General features: G+C 44.3%; 2 long non-coding RNA genes across 2 annotated transcripts in view; both read left to right on the top strand.

Annotated features, from left to right (window-relative positions):
• LOC145508618 (uncharacterized) overlaps window positions 1-21,331 on the top strand; it is a 152,277-nt gene that overhangs the window by 9,163 nt on the left and 121,783 nt on the right. The gene's annotated exons all lie outside the window — the stretch shown is intronic.
• Window positions 10,254-15,654, top strand: LOC145508617 (uncharacterized). The gene is made up of 3 exons (XR_014055478.1): window positions 10,254-13,788; window positions 14,685-14,997; window positions 15,536-15,654. It is a non-coding gene; the product is annotated as an uncharacterized LOC145508617 (long non-coding RNA).

The following is a 21,331-nucleotide window of genomic DNA, read 5'->3' as shown; positions in this document are numbered from 1 at the left end:
GAACAAAGAGGTACTCATAAGCAAAACGCATAAAGTTGCTATTGTAGGGAATGGCCACAAGGCGGCAGGATTCTTTCATGCCCAGTTGTGATTCCTTGGAAATGAAAGCTTTCGAGTTTTAACTCAGGACTGTAATTTAATACGGAATGTACCTGAAGAACGGAGAAGGCAATGGCACCCCACTCCAGTACTCTTGCCTGGGAAACCCCATGGATGGAGGAGCCTGGTAGGCTGCAGCCCATGGGGTCGCGAAGAGTCGGACACAACTGAGTGACCTCACTTTCACTTTTCACTTTCATGCACTGGAGAAGTAAATGGCAACCCACTCCAGTATTCCTGCCTGGAGAATCCCAGGGACGGAGGAGCCTGCTGGGCTGCCGTCTATGGGGTCGCACAGAGTCGGACACGACTGACGCGACTTAGCAGCCGCAGCAGTACCTGAAGAAACAGACAAAAGCCTGTGTGTTCTTCCTGAACATTCTTATTTATTTATTTTAATAATTTTATTTATTGGCCATGCCATGCGGCTTGTGGGATCTTTAGTTCCCCACCCAAGGATCGAACCTTCGCCCTCTGCATTGGAAGCACAGAATCTTAACCACTGAACTGCAGGGAAATCCCCCTGGGCATTCTTTTTTTAAATGAACCTTTATTTTATATTGTAGTAACACTGATATACTATGTGTTGTTGGTGGCAGGTGAACCGAGTGTGTTTTCTATTTTGTTGTTCAGTCGCCAAGTCACGTCTGTCTCTTTTTGTAGGAGCGTTCCCTTTTCACCAGGCCCTGTTACACTGGTAAAACATCTATTTGTACAATAGTTAGAACTGGACATGGAACAACAGACTGGTTCCAAATAGGAAAAGGAGTACGTCAAGGCTGTATATTGTCACCCTGCTTATTTAACTTATATGCAGAGTACATCATGAGAAACGCTGGGCTGGAAGAAACACAAGCTGGAATCAAGATTGCTGGGAGAAATATCAATAACCTCAGATATGCGGATGACACCACCCTTATGGCAGAAAGTGAAGAAGAACTAAAGAGCCTCTTGATGAAGGTGAAAGAGGAGAGTGAAAAAGTTGGCTTAAAGCTCAACGTTCAGAAAACTAAGATCATGGCATGTGGTCCCATCACTTCATGGGAAATAGATGGGGAAACAGTGGAAACAGTGTCAGACTTTATTTTTGGGGGCTCCAGAATCACTGCTGATGGTGACTGCAGCCATGAAATTAAAAGACGCTTACTCCTTCGAAGGAAGGTTATGGCCAACCTAGACAGCATATTTAAAAGCAGAGATATTACTTTGCCAACAAAAGTTCGTCAGTCAAGGCTATGGTTTTTCCAGTGGTCATGTATGGATGTGAGAGTTGGACGGTGAAGAAAGCTGAGCGCTGAAGAATTGATGCTTTTGAACTGTGGTGTTGGAGAAGACTCTTGAGAGTCCCTTGGACTGCAAGGAGATCCAATCAATCCATCCTAAAAGAGATCAATCCTGGGTGTTCATTGGAAAGTCTGATGTTGAAGCTGAAACACCAATACTTTGGCCACCTCATGTGAAGGGTTGACTCATTGGAACAGACCCTAATGCTGGGTAGGATTGGGGACGGGAGGAGAAGGGGACGACAGAGGATGAGATGGTTGGATGTCATCACCGACTTGATGGACATGGGTTTGGGTAGACTCCGGGAGTTGGTGATGGACAGAGAGGCCTGGCGTGCTGCAATTCATGGGGTCACAAAGAGTCGGACACGACTGAGCAACTGAACTGAAGTGTACATAATTACAAATGTCTAGGTACATAGATATATAAATGTCCAGACTGATAGTGATATAAATGTCTAGGTACATAGATATATAAATGTCCATATGCATAGATATATAGATATATAAATACCTAGATACACAGAAACATAAATATCTATACATAGACATATAAATATCTATGTACATACAGACAAATATCTATGTACATACAGATATAAATATCTATTATAGATACATATAGACATAGATATATAAATATCTGTATACATGGAAGATGGTTACACAGTGAAAAGTGCAAGAGACAACCTTATAGACAAAATAAGTGACACAGATGGTGGCATTTATAAGAGCATCCTAGGAGAGAGAAACATAAACAATTTCAAACAAAGAGGACAAAGATTCCTGTAACTAGTTTTAATCTGGTGGCAATAAACCAAGTCCACAGGGGAGTCAGTAGATGATGGCAAATTCTGGAAGGGTCAGATAGTGAAAACAAGTTCAATGTTTCATCTTTGTTTACAAAGTATACCTCATCAATTTATGGATTCATACCTGTAGATACCTCCTTAAGTGTGTGTCATCCTATATATATCCTCACATGCTGACATCCAAACTATTTCAACTCAAATCATTCCAAGCAGAATTCCAACTTATTGCAACTCTAGTTAGTCAACTGTTGCAATTTCACAAAAAAGGCACATTGTGATTCTTTCGTAGAGACCAGTAAAGGCTAGGGTTTCTGTCTAATTTTTTCAGAGGCCTTAGAAATCACTGAAAATTTCAACTCTTCTCCCTGCTTCACCTTGTTCTGATTCAGTTGACATGGGAAAAGCTATGGCAAGAGTGTTTAATATAATCTGAACTCACCAGGTATCTATTATTTGGTATACATGAAGATCTGAGAAGTAGACTTTGATGGATATAAAAAAAATATTCTGAATGTAGAACATAATTAGAAATTACAAGAGTCGTTTGACCAGAGAACAATCACAATGGATCAACTTTATCTCCCACACCCATGAGGACAAGTTTATCTTGGTAGTAACATCAGCAACTGAGGAGTTAAAGTGTTATCACTGTGAAAAATGATTATGAAAAGAAATCTATGAAATGTTTAGAACACAACTTTCCAAGAGGCTTTAAATTTCAGGTAAATGTTTTATTATTTGAAATCTTGAGTGGATTACAGACTCTGTGTAAGTTTTACAGACTGTTCAAAGTAACATTCTATTCCATCCTGGAATGAATACATCACCTTTTGATTCATGCCCTTGTGACACACTTAATCAGACTTAGAGACAATCTATGCTGGAGAGTGTTCTAAACCAATTTGTGCATACCAGCTGCAGATCTGACAAGAAACATTTACTCTCAAGTTGTTGTTTCTGTTCAGTTGTTAAGTTGTGTCTGACTCTTTGTGACCCCATGGACTGCAGCGCGCCAGGAATCCCTGTCCTTCACCATCTCCTGCAGATTTCTCAAACTGCTGTCCATTGAATTGGTGATGCCATCCAACCATCTCTTCCTCTGTCTTCCCCTTCTCCATTTGCCTTCAATCTTTCCCAGCATCAGGGTCTTTTCCAGTGGGTCGGCTCTTCACATCAGATGGCCAAAGGATGGGAGCTTTGGTTTCAGCATCAGTCCTTCCTATGAATATTCAGAACTGATTTCCTTTAGGATTGACTGGTTTGATCTCCTTGCAGTCCAAGGGACTCTCAAGAGTCTTCTCCAGCACCACAGTTTGAAAGCATCAGTTCTTCGGTGCTCTGCTTTCTTTGTGGTCCTACTCTCACATCCGTACATGACTGCTGCAAAAACCAGTAGCTTTTACTCTCACATAGGGGATATCAAATTTGCTTTTACATATTGCCTGCTATATTTAGACTCTTGGTTCATACTTCATGTAACCGTGTAGTGTTGTATTTCAATCCAACTTGAAACAAAGCGTTAAGAATGTTTTGCCTACTAGTAGCGTTCTATTTTCACCAGCACCTCTTACCTTGGTGTGACATCTCAAAACTCAGAAATTCTTACATGTTGATATGAATATCAATTTCATTTTAGCAGAGTTTGAACAGAGAAGTGAAAAAATCAGGATGCCTATTTTATCAGATTTCTCCAGGCAGAAAATTGAAGCTTATTGCTGTTCAGTCACTCAGTCGTGTCCAACTCTTTGCAACCCCATAGATTTCAGCACACTGGGCTTCCTTGTCCTTCACCATCTCCCAGAGTTTGCTCAAACTCATGTCCATTAGGTCCGTGATGCCATCCAACCATCTCGTTCTCTGTCATCCCCTTCTACTTCTGCCCTCAGTCTTTGAAATAGAAACTGTTAGAAGGCAGAGTTCTTGCAGCTTATGGGCTCCTTGACTCAATTTTTTTTTGCAGGAATTTTCTCATGTATATTTTCAAGTGTGATCTTTCCTTCATACTATAGCAAATAAACAGAATTAGAAGAAACTAATTTGAAAGGATGGATTGTTTCTACCCTGACAATCCGAACACAAAGGAACCAGTGGGAACAGCAAAGATCTGCGGGCCAGGCTTTTAAGAATATTTTATTTTGGAAATAAGAACTAATATGCTTTCAATTTCAACAATTTTTATTCTGATAAAGAATACCCCTTTCTAGAAGGCTTCCAGTGTGGCTGCCTCGTGCTGGAAGCCTTGGGTGATGGAATCAGGGCACTTTCTGTCTGTCTGTACAGGACCCTGGGCTCAACTCTAAGAAACCCCTGGATCTCCCCTGGATCCTGACCACCACGTGCCCAAAGACACTGGTAACGGTTTGGTTTTGCCTGTTGAAGTGTTTAATGACAAAGATTCTTTCAGTTTCCTGGTGTGGGTGACATGTGGAGCCCAGTGATGATTTTTTTCTTTAAGAAACTTACTTGCTAGTTCCCACATGAGGGTGAGGCCCCTGTCCAATGATGAGAGACCCTGCATGTGTGTGACCTGTGCCTCCAGGGAGAGCAACCTTATGCTAGTTTAAACCTGACCACGTTCTGTCTACATGGTAGAGTTAGACCTCCCTAAGTCTTGTCTAGGGGCTTCCCCGGTGGCTGAGATGGTAAAGAATCTGTATGCAGTGCAGGAGACCTGGGTTTGATCTGTGGATCGGGAAGATCCCCTGGAGAAGGGAATGGCAACCAACTCCAGTATTCTTGCCTGGAGAATCCCATGGACAGAGGAGGCTGCAGGGCTACCATCCATGTGGTCACAAACAGTCACACATGTCTGAATGACGAACACCTTGACTTTTCAATCCCGTCTGCACTGATTATGTTTAGACAAGACTGTGTGCTTTCTACAATGAGTCCATGTCTTGCCTATTGAAATAGTGTGAGAATATTGACACCGACCATGTTCTGTGTGCACTAGGACGTGGAGACCTGGGTGCAGACTGAGCCTGTCCTCTGTCCTGGAAAACTCCGTGCCTGTGTCTGAATGTCAGTGCTCAGAGGTCTGGGGTCTGGAGCTGAGGTGGGCTCCTCTGGGTAACGTGCCCTCCTCTGAGTGGGCTTCCGTGGCCCTCCCAGGGGTCAGGGCTGCAGTAGGGCTCTTAGTCTTTCCTCCTGCCAGGTTCCCCTGCCCTGGGGTTCACAGAGACACCTCAGGTGGGCTACCTGATAATTAGTCCCATTTTCCAGCACATTCAATTTGAGTAGGAAGCAGGTTCACCTGGTAAGTTGATTCCAGGTTACTGGGATGAGGCAGAAAACCAACGGGCAGCAGGTGAGGTTGCTATGGTGATCGCCTTCCGGTCGGCCGTCCCTGCTCAGCAGAGACCAGACCTGTCCCTCGTCTCCTAGCCCCGTGCCTGGTGTGTTTTCTCAACACCTCAGTGGGAAAACGAGGGACCGAGCCTGCTGGAACCAAGGTAGTGTCTTCAACATTATCGTGACAGCTGTAAAAACAGTATCAGACAGAACCGAAGGGCGGGAGAGGAGGACTTCCCTGAGACAAGTGTGGGGAGAGGAGACCGAACGCTTCTTTCTACCATCCCAGGAGGTTCCAGGAACCCATTCGTTTCCACCTTAGGGGCCCAGCCAGCAGAGACCTGGTGTCCTAACCAAGAGTCACGCGACCCCAGATGCAGGGTCCGGGGATTGTGTGGGTCTCACCCCATCCACGTGGGTCTGGATCCCGTACTTGGAGACTCTGGGTCTGCTCTTGCCCCTCGGAGATTCCCAACATCTGAATTGAGGGTGTTGCCCTGATTCACCTGTGGTCCTTTTTCTTCTCTTCATCTTGGGACATTCACGTGAGGTCAGGCACCTTTGAATGGGTTGCTGCTCTGGGTTCTGCTGAGTGAAAACCTTTGGTGGTGTCATATTAATGTCATAGCATATCACATATCTAATCCATAGGGTCGCCACTGTCTGGGGTTCGCTAGACGGATTTCAGGTTATATAATTTATATTTTCTTTTAGAGTCAAGTTGACTTCCAATGTTTTGTTAGTTTTAGCTGTACAGGAACTTAATTTGATTTTACATAGAAGTGTATCTATTCTTTTTCCATTTTTTCCCTCATATAGATTATTACAGTCTGTTCAATAGAGTTCCCTGTTCTATTCACTATGTCCCATTTGATTATTAATTTGTTAGATATTAGTGTGTATAGTTAATCCTAAACTCTTAATTATCCCTTCTTTCTTACTTTCTTTTGATAATCATAGTTTGATTTTGTCAGGCTGTGAAGTCTGACATCAATTCTTAGGCATTCAGCTTTCTTTATGATCCAACTCTCACTTCCATACACGACTACTGGAAAAGCCATAGCTTTGACTAGACGGACCTTTGTCAGCAAAATATTGTCTCTGCTTTTTAATATGCTGTCTAGGTTGGTCATAACTTTTCTTTCAAGGATCAAGCATCTTATAATTTCGTGGCTGCAGTCACCATCTGCAGTGATTTTGGAGCCCCGAAAAATAAAGTCTGTTATTTTTCCATTGTTTCCCCATCTATTTGCCATGAAGTGATGGGACCAGATGCCATGATCTTTGTTTTTTGAATGCTGAGTTTTAAGACAGCTTTTTCACTCTCCTCTTTCACTTTCATCAGGAAGCTCTTTCGTTCCTCTTCACTGTCTGCCAAAAGGGTGGTGTCATCTGTGTATCTTGGGTTATTGGTATTTCTCCTGGCAATCTTGATTCCAGCTTGTGCTTCATCCAGCCCAGCATTTCACACGATGTACTCTGCATATAGTTAAATAAGCAGGGTGATAATGTATAGCCTTGACGTACTCTTTTCCCCTTTTGGAGCCAGTCCATTGTTCCATGTCTGGTTCTGTTGCTCCTTGACCTGCATACAGATTTCTCAGGAGGCAGTTCAGTTGGTCTGGGGTTCTCATCTCTTGAAGAATTTTCCACATTTTGTTGTGATCCGCACAGTCAAAGGTTTGGCATAATCAATAAAGGAGATATTTTTCTGGAATTCTCTTGCTTTTTCTACGATCCAATGGATGTTGGCAATTTCATCTCTGGTCCCTCTGCCTCTCTAAATTGAGCTTGAACATCTGGAAGTTCATGGTTCACGTACTGTTGAAGCCTAGCTTGGAGAATTTTGAGTGTTACTTTGCTAGCATGTAAGATGAGTGCAATTGTGCGGTAGTTTGAACATTCTTTGGCATTGCCCTTATTTGGGAATGGAATGAAAATTGACCTTTTCCAGTCCCGTGGCCACTGCTGAGTTTTCCAAATTTGCTCGCATATTGAGCGCAGCACTTTCAAAGCATCATGTTTTAGGATTTGAAATAGCTCAACTGGAATTCTATCACCTCCACTAGCTTTTTGTAGCAATGCTTCCTAAGGCCCACTTGACTTCACGTTGCAGGATGTCTGGCTCCAGGTGAGTGATCACACCATCGTGGTTATCCGGGTCATGAAGATCTTTTTTTGTATAATTCTTTTGTGTATTCTTGCCACCTCTTCTTAATATCCTCTGCTTCTGTTAAGTCCATACCATTTCTGTCCTTTATCGTGCCCATCTTTGCCTGACATGTTCCCTTGGTATCTCTAATATTCTTGAAGAAATCTCTAGTGTTTCCCATTCTATTGTTTCCTTCTATTTCTTTGCATTGATCCCTGAGGAAGGCTTTCTTATCTCTGCCCGGTCTTCTCTGGAACTCTGCATTCAAATGGGTATATCTTTCCTTTTCTTCTTTTCTTTTCACTTCTCTTCTTTTCACAGCTATTTGTAAGGCCTCCTCAGACAACCATTTTGCCTTTTTGCATTTCTTTTTCTTGGGGAAGGTCTTGATCGCTGTCTCCTGTACAATGTAACGAACCTCCATCCATAGTTCTTCAGGCACTCTGTCTATCAGATCTAATTCCTTGAATCTATTTCTCACTTCCACTGTAGAATCGTAAGGGCTTTGATTTAGGTCATACCTGAATGGTCTAATGGTTTTCCCTACTTTCTTCCACTTAAGTCTGAATTTGGCAATAAGGAGTTCATGATCAGAGCCACAGTCAGCTCCCGGTTTTGTTTTTTGCTGACTGTATAGAGCTTCTCCATCTTTTGCTGCAAAGAATATAATCAGTCTGATTTCGATGTTGACCATCTGGTGATGTCCATGTGTAGAGTCTTCTCTTGTGTTGTTGGAAAAGGGTATTTGCTATGACCAGTGCATTCTCTTGGCAAAACTCTGTTAGCCTTTGCCCTGCTTCATTTTGTACTCCCAGGCCAATTTTGTCTGTTCCTCCAGGTATGTCTTGACTTCCTACTTTTGCATTCCAGTCCCCTATGATGAAAAGGACATCTTTTTTGGGTGTGAGTTCTAGAACATCTTGTAGATCATATCGCATTTACATTTTTTAGATTTTTTGGTTGTTTGTTTTTAGAGGTACGTTCTTTGTTGACAAGCTTGTGACAGACATAACAATATAGCAATATTTAACTTATAATAACCCTAGGCACTATAAAAATTTTATGCTTAATGTTAATGACTCTTAGACATGTCGATATTAGAGTAGCAAAAAAAAAATACTAGATATTTAATATTGACTATTTCCCAGTTCACATGAATCTAAAATTCATTTAGGTCAATTTTTTCTTGTATTTAGAACTGTTTGATTTGTAAGGGCTTCCTTTTCTTTAGATTATTTAAATAAGAACTCACTTACAACTTCAGCAATATTATCAAAAAACAGAAGACTCACACTGAGACATACATAAATTCACACAGACGGACAGACAGAGATCTTCTAGTTTTCCGCCTGAGATTTAAAATATCTCTTTGACCTCCTTTTTTTAGGGGGGGGGGGCTTGAAGTTCTCATTTGCCCAAGGCTGAGATCTCAGGCAAAGTGGGCAGTGTTTTTCAAGGAAAGGGTTAACTTCAAGCTTTGCCCTAGGCAGGCTTTTTAACAAGCTAATTGTTCTTAATTGCATATGCAAAAGAACCAGCTTTACAATTTCCAAGAAAAAAAATTTTTTTAACCAATTTTCTCTGCTTCTATAGAATATCATGGCCATCCTAGGTCAGGTCATCTTTCCTTTCTGTAGTCACAGTTTTATCCCTGAATTATAGAAGGATCAGCGGATAGAAAGCTCGGGCCGTCTCGGTGGGGTGGATTTGCTCGCGGATGGATGTCACCTGGCGGCAGTAGCGAGGCCCGCGGGCCTCTCCTGGGAGCGGGCGTGTGGGCGGAGCACACCTGGCCGCGTCGGGGGCGGAGCGCGCCTCCTCCGAGCTCCTAGGCAGTGGGTCCCGGGTCTCAGGGGTCTCCGTTGCGGCTGCGAACGCCCATTTCGTGGGCTCCTGGGTCCGCATCGATCGGCATCCAGTGAGCGGAGCGGAGGGGTGCGGACCACAGGTAAGGGAACTGGGGCTCGGTGGCGCAGGGCGGAGCAGGGAACCACGTGTTCCGCCCTGTCTGTTGGCACAGTCTTGGAGCCCCCTAACCTGGCGGTGGCAGAAAGGCCTCGCCACTGGGGTCAAGGCCATTATTACCACTTTACCCCGTCGCGTAAAGCTCAGACCCGCGCGGTTTTCCCAAGCAACCTAGTGCCAGCAGCGAGGTCCCCAGGAAGTCCAAGGGATTTATGCTGCCTGGTGATTTCACCTGCTGGGACTCCACAACCCTTCCTCTGGCCGGCTGGCCCAGCCCTGCTTCCGGCAGTTTGCAGCCCAGCGGCCCTTGACCACCTTCTGGGATGGGAAAGGAAGGGTCCACGAATTGCACCCTAGAAACTTAGTAGGGTGCGTGGATTTAAAAACCTGGCGGCCACCCAGGCGGAAAAGAAGGGAGGAGGGCACCTTGCCGCCCTTTCATGGTGGCATCTGTGGCTGTCCTGCTGAGAGGGGGCCTTTCCATGGGGACCCTGTGCAGTAAGTGCGGTGTTTTGGAACTGAATAATTAGAACGTGTAAAATTTTTAAATTATGTGGTGCTTTAATTAAAAACAAAAAAGCTCCAAGTTTTTTGCAAATTGAGGTCTAAAAATTGAAGGCCTATTTTCCTTCCACTGTGGCATCCTATGAAGAAATGTGCGTGTTTTTCAGAAAAGAGTCAGAAAAGTGAGGGAAACAGAAAACCCAGAGGTGCCCCTGTAGTTTGGTGACGGCCTTAGGAGGTCACTCGTAAATGCTGCTGGCTGGCGGGAGGCAGTCTCTTCCCGTGGCTGATGGGCACAGAGCTCTGCAGGCTTGTCCTTCGCATGGATGTTATTGTTTGTGGAAATCCAGCTCGGAGCCATCTCCTGATGTGTAAGAATTTCCCAGACTAGACCCCTAGGCAAATCCCGCAGGGCCAGGGACTCCTTCCTTCATTGTATTTGTCTGTTTGACTGAAAAGCAGCAATGCCATATTTTTCTTTTAATCTGGTCTATCAGCCAGGCCTTGGAGTAATATTTCCCATCCCTCTCAATAGGCTTGGGTTCCAGGGGTGAATTATAGTCAGTTGTCCATGATTTTACAGGTGAGGAAACTGAGACCCAGAGAGGGTGGAGGACTGTCCAAGGGAGAATGGGATATCCTTCCAGGAACCCTGGCTCCTGTGTTTTTAATGAGCTTCCTACCCAGCATGGTCATTAACTGGCAAGTGTTGACATTGAGAATAAACTATTGGTGGAAGTGTAAAAGGCTTTTTTAAAGAATGTGCCTACCAGCTGTGCATCTTATGGAGTATTTTCATTATACTCCCCAACCCTTGGAACGTGCTGGGCACAGGGCAGATGCTTCATCATTTTTATTGAGTAAGTTCAATTTCACACATTTATATCCATAGTGTCAGCAACACTATGAGGTATATTAGAACAGTGATCGTCACAGTTGGTGCTTCACAGATCAGTAAAGAAAGAAAACATTTTCTTAAAGACTGTAACAGAATTGCTAAGTTTTAAGTTTATCCCACAAGGATATTAAAAAAAAAAATGAAACAAATCTCTCCGATCATCACCAAGGCTATCGGAGGTCTGTTGAGGATCCCGTGCAAGGGAGGTTCTACCTCTTGGGACACCCCTGCTTCAGCATCTCCCTAAGCCAGCAGCCTGGGACAGCTGAGTACACTTGAAGTTCCTTCCTTGACCTCGGGAGTTTTTCTGGAAGACAGTTTTTTGACCAACAGGGGTGAGGGAGGTTTTGGGATGTTTCAAGTGCCTCCGTTTACCGTTCGCTCTGTTTCTATTTCTGTTCCCTGGAGGCTCAGTTGGTAAAGAGTCTGCCTGCAATGCGGAGACCCGGGTTCAATCCCTGGGTCGGGAAGATCTCCTGAAGAAGGAAATGACAGCCCACTCCAGTATTCTTGGCTGAAGAATTCAATGGACTGAGGAGTCTTGTGGGCTACAGTCCATAGGGTCACAAAGGGTTGGACACGGCTGAGTGACCAAACACTTATTTCTATTATTATTGCATCAGCGCCACCTCAGATCATCAGGCATTAGATCCTAGAGGTTGGGGGCCCCTGCTTTAGTTCCCTCTTTCGTCTTCTACGTAGCTCCAGCCTGCTTCCTCCTCCTCTTCCATCTGCAGAACTACCTGCTGGGCTTCTCTGAATGTGACTCAGAGTCTCCTTCCCTCACTTCCTTTTCTCTGAGTCCCTTCTCCTAACTGGGTTTCCCTGATCTCCATTTAGGCACTTTTGCCCCAGGTGGTGCTAGTGGTAAAGAACCTACCTGCCAATGCAGGAATTGGATCCCTGGGTTGGGAAGATCCCCTGGAGGAGAGCACAACGCACTCCAGGATCCTTGCCTGGAAAATTCCCATGGGCAGAGGAGCCTGGTGGGCTCTGACAGTCAGACGTGACTGAAGCGACTTAGCACAGCACCCCGGAGGCCCTTTGAACTGCGGACTCCTGTGATAGTTTTGGCTCCTTGGAGTCCCTTGTCATTCCACGTGTATGGAAGGACAGCCTGATATCTTTTAAGTTTTTAACTATTATGAATAGAGCTCTTGTACATTACTTGATGCTAGTTTTTATTTCCCAGTTTTGCAAAGCGGTTGTCTAAATACAAGAGATACACTTCTTGGATCCTGAGGTGAGACTGTTTGGATTTGGAGAAAAGTGCCACTGCCTTCCAAAGTTGACTGCACCTGCCTTCCCCCAGCATCTTGAGGGTGCTCTTGCGTGCTTATTCACTGTCTGTCTTCTTTGGCCGGGTGTGTATTCAATCTTTACCAAATTTTAAAGAGGTCGTTTGGTCTAATTTGAGTCAGATCCTTTATCAGATATGTGTTTTGGAAATGGCACTAGCGGTAAAGAACCCATTTGCAAATACAGGAGACATGGGAGATGCGGGTTTGACCCCTAGGCTGGGAGGATCCCCTGGAGGAGGGTGTGGCAACCCACTCCAGTGTTCTTGCCTGGAGAACCCCATAGACGGAGGAGCCTGGCAGGTTACAGTCTGTAGGGTCACAGAGTCAGACACGACTGAAGTAACTGAGCATACACACAGCGTGTGCTCCGTCTGTTGGTTTTCTCAATAAGGTCTTCCATAGAGTAGAAATTTTTAATTTTATAAAGTCCACATTGTTTTTTCTTTTGTTGATAGACTTTTATTAAAAGTTATTTTCTGTTTTATTTTTCTTTTTGGCTGCACTGGGTCTTTGTTGTGCCCGGGCCTTTTCTAGTTGTGGTCGTGGGGCTGCTCCTAGTTACAGCATGTGGGCTTCCCTTGGAAGTGGCCTCTCTTGCTGTGGAGCATGGGCTTCTAGGCTCTTGGGCTCAGTAGAAAATATTTTAAAAATAGTTTTCCCTGATGCATGAGTATAGGATATTTTTCTTTTCTGTTTTCAATTTCTTTATCAATGCCCTATAGTTGTCTGATTATAGGTCTTTTATGTCTTTTGTTAAATTTATTCCTAGGTAGTTTTTTTTTTCTTGAATTGTGAATGGGATTGTTTTATTATGCTTTTTGATGGTTTGTTATTCTTGTATAGAAACAAAATTGATCTGTGTGTATTCCATTTTTTTTGCTGAATTTATCTTTTAACATATGCTTTGAAATAATGTAAAAGATTGTGAAGCTGAAATCTCAGTTTCCCCTGCAATCCAGATCATCCACAGGACCCACGACTTAGTGGCTACTAACATCCTTTTCCCACGATGCCTCTTAATACTAATACCATATGGACTCCTACAAGGGAAATAAGTGTCACAAATTTGGTTGAACTTGGTCTGGTAAGTCTTGGCCTCTATAACAAAGTCTGATGCCTGTCTTACCTGAGTTCTTGAATGGTATTGTCATGGTTGTTTTGAAAAGTAACTCACTTTCTACTAATTTAAAATGTACAGAAAGCTTTTAATAATGGCAAATAGTACTCATATTTGCAAATTCACACAAAATGTTCAGTGTGTTTTACCCCAAACAGTGACACTCTCCTGAGGCACCAACACCTAGCCCCCCCCATGAGGCAAGCATGAATTCTGTGTTATGTTTTAATACACAGGCCCGCTTCCACCATCACCTGCTGCCCCAACTGTGTGAAGATACCTTTTCCATCCTGATGCAGTTTTCTTTTCCGGGAACCATTACTGCATTTTCCCCTCATTTGGACAGCCTTGATGGATTTAAAGCAGGTCAGATGAATATGGGATCTGGGTGGCCTTTTCTGGTATGGCTTTTCTCACTAAGGACGTTTTTAGTATTCATTTATGTTGTAACAATTATGACCACTACACTTTTTTCTCATTGTCATTAAAAATACAAAACATGGCACTAACCATTTAATTCATCTTAAGTATGCAGTTTTGTGATGTTAATTACTTTCACATAGTTGCACAAATAAGTTAAATAATGTGTATACAGCATGTGTGAATGGGAGATACTCATATATATGTATGAAGTGAAGTGAAGTTGCTTAGTCATGTCCGACTCTTTGCGACCCCATGGACTGTATACACACACACACAGACACACACCACAGCCACACACACGCACATCTTTATCCATTCATCAGTTGTTGGACAGGTAGGTTGCTTTCACATCTTTGCTGTTGTGAATAGTGCTGCTATGAACATAGTGGTGAATGTGTCTTTTCGAATTATAGCTTTGTCTGGATATGTGCCCAGGAGTGGGATTACTAATTCATATGCCAACTTTTTAGTTTTTTGAGGATCCTCCATACTGTTTTCCACAGTGGCTGCATCAGTTCCCACCAACAGTAGGAGATTTCATTTTCTCCACCCCCTCACCAGCATTTGTTATTTGTAGACATTTTATCGATGCCATTCTGATGACTATGAGGTGACACCTCATTGTGGTTTTCATTTGCATTGCTTTAATAATTAGCAGTGTGAAGTGTCTTTTTATGTGCCTGTTGATCATCTGTATGTCTTCTCTGGAGAAATGTCTATTTGGACCTGCCCATTTTTAATTTTTTTTTTTTGAGATGCATGTGCTGTTTGTGTATTTTGGAAATTAGACCTTTTTGGTGGCATCATTTGCAAATATTTTTCCCCAACAATTAGTACAGGTGCTGGGACAACCAGATCCCACATGCAAAAGAACAAAGTTGGACCCCTACTTCTCTCACTATACAAAATCGACTCAAATGGATCAAAGGCCTAGATGTAAGAACCAAAATTATACACCCCATAGAAGAAAACATGAGAGAAAAACTTCACGACTTTGGATTTGGCCATGATTTCTTAGATCACAAACAACAAAAGACAGAAGAGATGAATTAGACTTCTTCAAAACAAAAGCTGTTGTGCACAAAAGGAGTAAGAAAAAGATCCACCATCCAAAATGGCACAAGATGTTTGCAGATCATGCACCTGATAAAGGTCTGTAGCCTACAAGCAGAGACCCCACTGGCCCAGGGGGTGCCCATGGGGCCCCTCCCATCCCAGGTGATAAGGGGGTTTCAGGCCCACAACACCCTTGGGCTGGACACTGGTCATCCTCAGCACCCTCAAGGAGTGTGTGCTGGATGGTTTTGAGCACAGTTCCTTCTCATCGCTGCCCTCAAAGACTGGAGGCTTCAACATGTCTCCAGAAGAACACAGAATCTTTGCAAGTCTTTGAGAACCAAGGGATCATCCTTCACTTTCTTGAAAAGTGCATCTTACTTCATAGCAGGGACCTTTTCCAATGTGGCTCCCGTGGTGTTCTCCCAGCTTCTTCATTTCTCTGAAAGTGGCCAGGGCAGTTTGGGTGTCTCCAGTCCCCACACCAGGTGACAAGGCCAAGGGGCCAGGTCCTGGTGGTCCTTACTTTCACTGATACTAACTTAGACTCACAGGTTGAGATTGAACATGGATGCCCCAGCTTCTCCATCAAGAATTCTCATCTCCTCACCTTCTCTTTTCCTCTGCTTTTCAGTTTCAGATTTACCTGACATCACCACTCACAGTTCCTGAAGAGCCCAGAGATTTCTCCTGAAGGAAAGGTTCTGAAAGATTCAGAGGGATAAATAAAGAATGCAGATGATTCCTACCTCATGCTGATGCCTAGAGGGTGATGAGAGTGAGTGTTTTCTCATGAGAATTGCAAAATCCTCCAAGTAATAGATCATTGAGGGCATCCTTTATCTTCCTGCTCATTCTAATAATGTTGTTCTGAATTTTAATTCAGTAAAAATTTATCTTATAAATATGCCAAGGGGGAGATCCATTTAAAAATGTTACTGAAGTAAATCCAAGGGTTTTACAACAAATAGGGACACAGAACCTGAGATCAGACACTGGCTGAGAGATTCCCACCCTGAGGCACTGTCCCTTGGAGGGTAGAATGGCCATGAGCATCCTCCGGTAGGTAAGCCTCCTCAGGCACATCCTATGTGGGACCACCGCATCACACAATCTTAGATTGGCCAATGGCAGGCAGCTGGCGAGAGATGAGGAAAACAGAAAGCTGCCCAGCAGCCTGGGACAACTCCTGGGCAAGGACTTAGTAAGGGTCAGCGTCAGGCCGTTAGTTAGAGCCAGCATCAGGGCCTTAGAGACAGTGTCAGGACCTTGGAGATAACTTGATGTCCTTAGCAAGAGTCAGTTAAGGCTGTTCATTAGGGACACTTCAGAGACTTTATTAGGGACATATTCAGGGCCTTGGTTATGGACAGATTCAGAGGGAAATTTAGTGACAGCATAGACTATAAGGGACAGCATCAAGGCCTAAGCTAGGGACAGTGTCAAGGCTTCAGGTAAGGTTGTTCCTTAGGGATATCTCAGGGCTTTCAATAGGACCAGCGTCAGGGCTGTAGTTAGAACCAGTGTCAGGGCATTAGTTAGTGACAAAATCAGGGTGTTACTTAGGGAAAAAGTCAGGTCATTATTATTGACAGTGTCAGGGCCTTTGTGAGGAGGAGGTTCTTAACCTTATGAAGGAACAGGATCAGAGAAACAGGACCATTTTCAAGTCATGAGTTAGGGCCACAAGTAGGGTGTTATATAGGGAAAGAGTTAGGTTATTAATGACAGTGTCTGGGCCTTAGGTAGAGTCCTCATCAAGACCTTAGTTAGGAAGAGCTTCAGTTCAGTTCAGTCGCTCAGTCGTGTCCAACATTTTGTGACCCCATGGACTGCAGCAGGCCAGGCTTGCCTGTCCATCACCAACTCCCAGAGCTTGCTCAAATTCATGTCCGAGTCAGTGATGCCATCCAACCATCTCATCCTCTATCATCCCCTTCTCCTGCCTTCAATCTTTCCCAGCATCAGGGTTTTTTTCAAATGAGTCAGTTCTTTCCAACAGGTGGCCAAAGTATTGGAGCTTCAGCTTCAGCATCTATCCTTCCAATGACTGTTCAGGTCTGATTTCCTTTAGGATGGACTGGTTGGATCTCCTCGCAGTCCAAGGGACTCTCAAGAGTCTTCTCCAACACCACAGTTGAAAAGCATCAATTTTTCAGCGCTCAGTTTTCTTTATAGTCCAAATCTCACATCTGTACGTGACTACTGGAAAAACTATAGCTTTGACTAGATGGACCTTGGTCAGCAAAGTAATGTCTCTGCTTTTTAATATGCTGTCTAGTTTGGTCATAGCTTTTCTTCCAAGGAGCAAGCATCTTTGAATTTCATGGCTGCAGTGACCATGTGCAGTGATTTTGGAGCCCAGGAAAATGAAATCTCACACTGTTTCCGTTGTTTCCCCATCTATTTGCCATGAAGTGATGGGACCAGATGCCATGATCTTATTTTTCTGAATGTTGAGTTTTAAGCCAACTTTTTCACTCTCCTCTTTCACATTCATCAAGAGGCTCTTTAGTTCTTTGCTTTCTACTATAAGGCTGGTGTCGTTGGGTATCTGAGGTTATTGGTACTTCTTCCAGCAATCTTGATCCAGCTTGTGCTTCATCCAGCCTGGCATTTCCCATGATGTACTCTGCATTGAAGTTAAATAAGCCAGGTGATGATATACAGCCTTAACATACTCCTTTCCTGATTTGCAACCAGTCTATTGTTCCATGTCCAGTTCTAACTGTTGATTCTTGACCTGCATACAGATTTCTCAGGAGGCAGGTCAGGTGATCTGGTATTCCGATCTGTTTAAGAATTTTCCACAGTTTGTTGTGATCCGCACAGTCAAAGGCTTTGGTGTAGTCAATAAAGCAGAAGTCGATATTTTTCTGGAACTCTCTTGCTTTTTTGATGATCCAACTGATGTTGGCAATTTGATCTCTGGTTCCCTACCTTTTCCAAATTCAACTTGAACATCTGGACATTCATGGTTCACGTACTGTTGAAGCCTGGCTTAGAGAATTTTGAGCATTACTTTGCTAGCATGTGAGATGAGTGCAATTGTGATAGAATTCCAGTTGAGCTATTTCAAATCCTAAAAGATGATGCTGTGAAAGTGCTGCACTCAATATGTCAGCAAATTTGGAAAACTCAGCAGTGGCCACAGGACTGGAAATGATCAGTTTTCATTCCAATCACAGAGAAAGGCAATGCCAAAGAATGCTCAAACTACCGCAGAGAGTCGGATACGACTGAGCGACTGAACTGAACTGAACTGAACTTGAACATTCTTTGGCATTTCCTAGTCCTGTGGTCACTGCTGACCTGAATGTCTAGTGGTTTTCCCTACTTTCTTAAATTTAAGTCTGAGTTTGGCAATAAGGAGTTGATGATCTGAGCCACTGTCTTATGGCTCAGTTTATGATCTGAGCTCCCAGTCTTGTTTTTGCTGACTGTATAGAGCTTCTCCATCTTTGGCTGCAAAGGATATAATCAATCTCATTTCAGTATTGACCGTAGAGTCTTCTCTTGTGTTGTTGGAAGAGGGTGTTTGCTATGACCAGTGTGTTTTCTTGGCAAAACTCTGTTGGTAGGGCAAAGGATAACAGGAAGAGCATCAGGGACTCAGATTCAGCAGCAGGACATTAGTTAGGGCCAGCAACAGGGACTTACTTAGGGACGTTGTTAGGACCTCAGAGATAACTTCATGGCCTGAGTAAGAGATAGTTCAGGCTGTTAGTTAGATACACTTCGGTGACTTTCTTAGGGACATAGTTAGGGCCTTAGTAATAGGATCAGGGTGTTATTTTGTGACAGCTTAGGCTATAAGGGGCAGTATCATGGCCTCAATTAGGGGCAGTGTCAGAGTTAGGGACAGGCTTAGGGCCTTCATAAAGTATAGTTCAGGCCTTAGCTAGGGACAGTGTCTGGGGCTTAGTTAAAGACAGTTTCAAGGCTTCAGTTAGAGATAACTTGAGGGCCTTAAAGAAGTTCAGGCTGTTACTTAGCAGCATCTCAGGACCTTAATAGGGCTAGCATCAGGTTCATAGTTGTGACCAGTGTCAGGGTGTTAGTTAGGGACAGCATCAGAGACCTACTTCAGTACATATTCAGGGCCTTAGTTACGGACAGGATCATGGCAAAAGTAAGGATACTGAGGGCTATTAGGGACACCATCAGGGCATTAGGATGAGTCTCAGGTTGTTATTTAGAGGCAAAATGAGGATGTTAGTTAGGGAAAGAGTCATAAAATTGGTTACAGACAGTACCAGCCCCTCAGGTAGAGACTTCTTCAATCCTTAGTGCCCTGAAGTGAGGGAGAGCATCAGGGGCGCATCTTCAGTGCCTGAGAGAGGGAGAGCATCAGGCCGTCACTTAAATACAGAGTTAAGGGCTTAATTAGGGAGTGTGTCAGGGCCTCAGAGAAAACTTGAAGACCTTAGTAAAAGACACTTTAGACCATTTGTCCCAGGGATATTGTCAGGGTGTTCGTTACAACCAGCATGAGGGCCTTAGTTAGGGAGAGAGTTAAGAGGACAGTTTGGGAAAGCTCAGGCCATCATGGACAGCTCAGGGCCATAGTTAGTGTAGGGCCAGGGCCTGGGAGTGAAATCGAGCAGGACCCTGTGGGGCTCCTGAGCCCAGAAGCCTTTCCCATGTCCCCTGTTTCTTTGCTGGGAATAGCCTCCCGGCTCCATGACCTACCCTGAGCTCCAAAGGGCAGATTGGAAGAGGTGCTAATCAGGGGAGGGAGGGGATGCAGAGAGAAGAGCACTCAAGAAAGCATATTTTGTCTTGGGTCAGTGTCCTGTTTCTGTCAAAAGGGATACACATAAAAATATCTCTAAACTTTTTACCCAACTAAACATCCTCTCGGGACAGAGAGGCCTGGCGTGCTGCAATTCATGGGGTCGCAAAGAGTCAGACACGACTGAGCGACTGAACTGAACTGAAACATCCTCTCCAGCAAAATGGAAAATTGTAGCATTCTTCATTCCAGAGAAGCTCACCAAGGGACCACCTGAGGTCAGGTGAAGGGAGTTCAGGCCCTGTACACACCCTAATCCTTACAACTCTGCCCTTTAACCATTGCTATAAAGTGAAAGTCACTCAGTCCGACTCTTTGTGATCCCATGGACTATACAATCCATGGAATTCTCCAGACCAGAATAGTGGAGTGGGTAGCCATTCCCTTCTTCAGGGCATCTTCTCAACCCACAGATCAAATCCAGGTCTCCTGCATTGCAGGTGGATTCTGCACCAGCTGAGCCACCAGGGAAGCCCAAGAATAATAAAGTGGGTAGCCTATCCCTTCTCCAGGGAGTCTTCCCACCCCAAGAATTGCACCAGGGTCTCCTGCGTTACACAGAGATCATTTACCAGCTGCGCTAGCAGGGAAGCCCATAGCTATAAAACTCCTAAGCAAATGCTCCTGCCTTGGGGCAGTGTTTGAGGGCATGAGTTTTGTGTCCCTCTTTGCTAGCAAAGCAGCATAGCTATGCTTTTCTACTTCACCTGAAACTCTCTCTCTGAGATTCAGATTGGCACAGGTGTACAGAGGTGGCGTTTTGGGATCAGATTTGGTGCTCATTGTCGGGCTGACTTGGGGATAGCCCCTGGGGGTCCTCTGACTTGATCAGATGCTCCAAGATTTTCTCCATGCCAGCCTCTTTCAAGAGTGGAAGGTTGGAGAATTCCATTAGAGGGCAGATCACCTGGCATTCTTGACTGGAAAGGCTGAGACTGAGTCATACCCCATCTCGCAATTGGAATTCCAGGGCAGGAGCAGACACTGAAGAGGGACTGCCCTAGCCGCTGCCAAGACCAACTCTGCCTTGAGGACAATCCTCTCTCCATCCTGTCTGGACTGTTCCAAATGTCCTACTCCAAGGAATTAATCTGGGAAACTAGGAAAGTAGCACTCGGGGTGTTTCAAGAACTCAGACTGTGTGCTAACTCGCTGGCATGCCCTCTGTGGTTATGTAGACTTAGGATAATCTTGGTTCTCATTTTGGTGTTTGTTCATTCCAGGAAATCTCATCTGGAAGGTGCTTCTGAGTTCCTTTGCTTTGAAGTGATCTGTATTTGTGTTTGAAATAACTTCACTCTGTTTATGTAGGTATTGTATGGCATATTTTTAACAGTTCTTTTAGAGTCAGGCCCAAGTGAGGACCAGAGACACGGTTGAAAGTGTAGTCAGGTCCAGAGTAAGGGCATAGCGAGGACCAGAGTCAGGTCGTAGTGAGGTCCAGAGACGTGAAATAGTGAAGACCAGGAGTTGGCCAATGAGAGGACCATTGGCAGGCGACGAGAGGGGACCAGCGGCGGGCCGTCGAAAGAAACTGGCGACCCGATTCTGGCCAATGAGAGGACTTGGGGGGACCCACGGAGAGAACCTGGGCGCGGGGTGGGGGTGGTCCGCGGAGAGGCCCCTGAGGGTAGC

This window comes from Giraffa tippelskirchi, chromosome 6 (assembly GCF_054371585.1).
Source record: "Giraffa tippelskirchi isolate mGirTip1 chromosome 6, T2T-mGirTip1v1.2.pri, whole genome shotgun sequence".
Lineage (NCBI taxonomy): Eukaryota > Metazoa > Chordata > Mammalia > Artiodactyla > Giraffidae > Giraffa > Giraffa tippelskirchi.
This window is presented reverse-complemented; position numbering and strand designations above follow the sequence as displayed.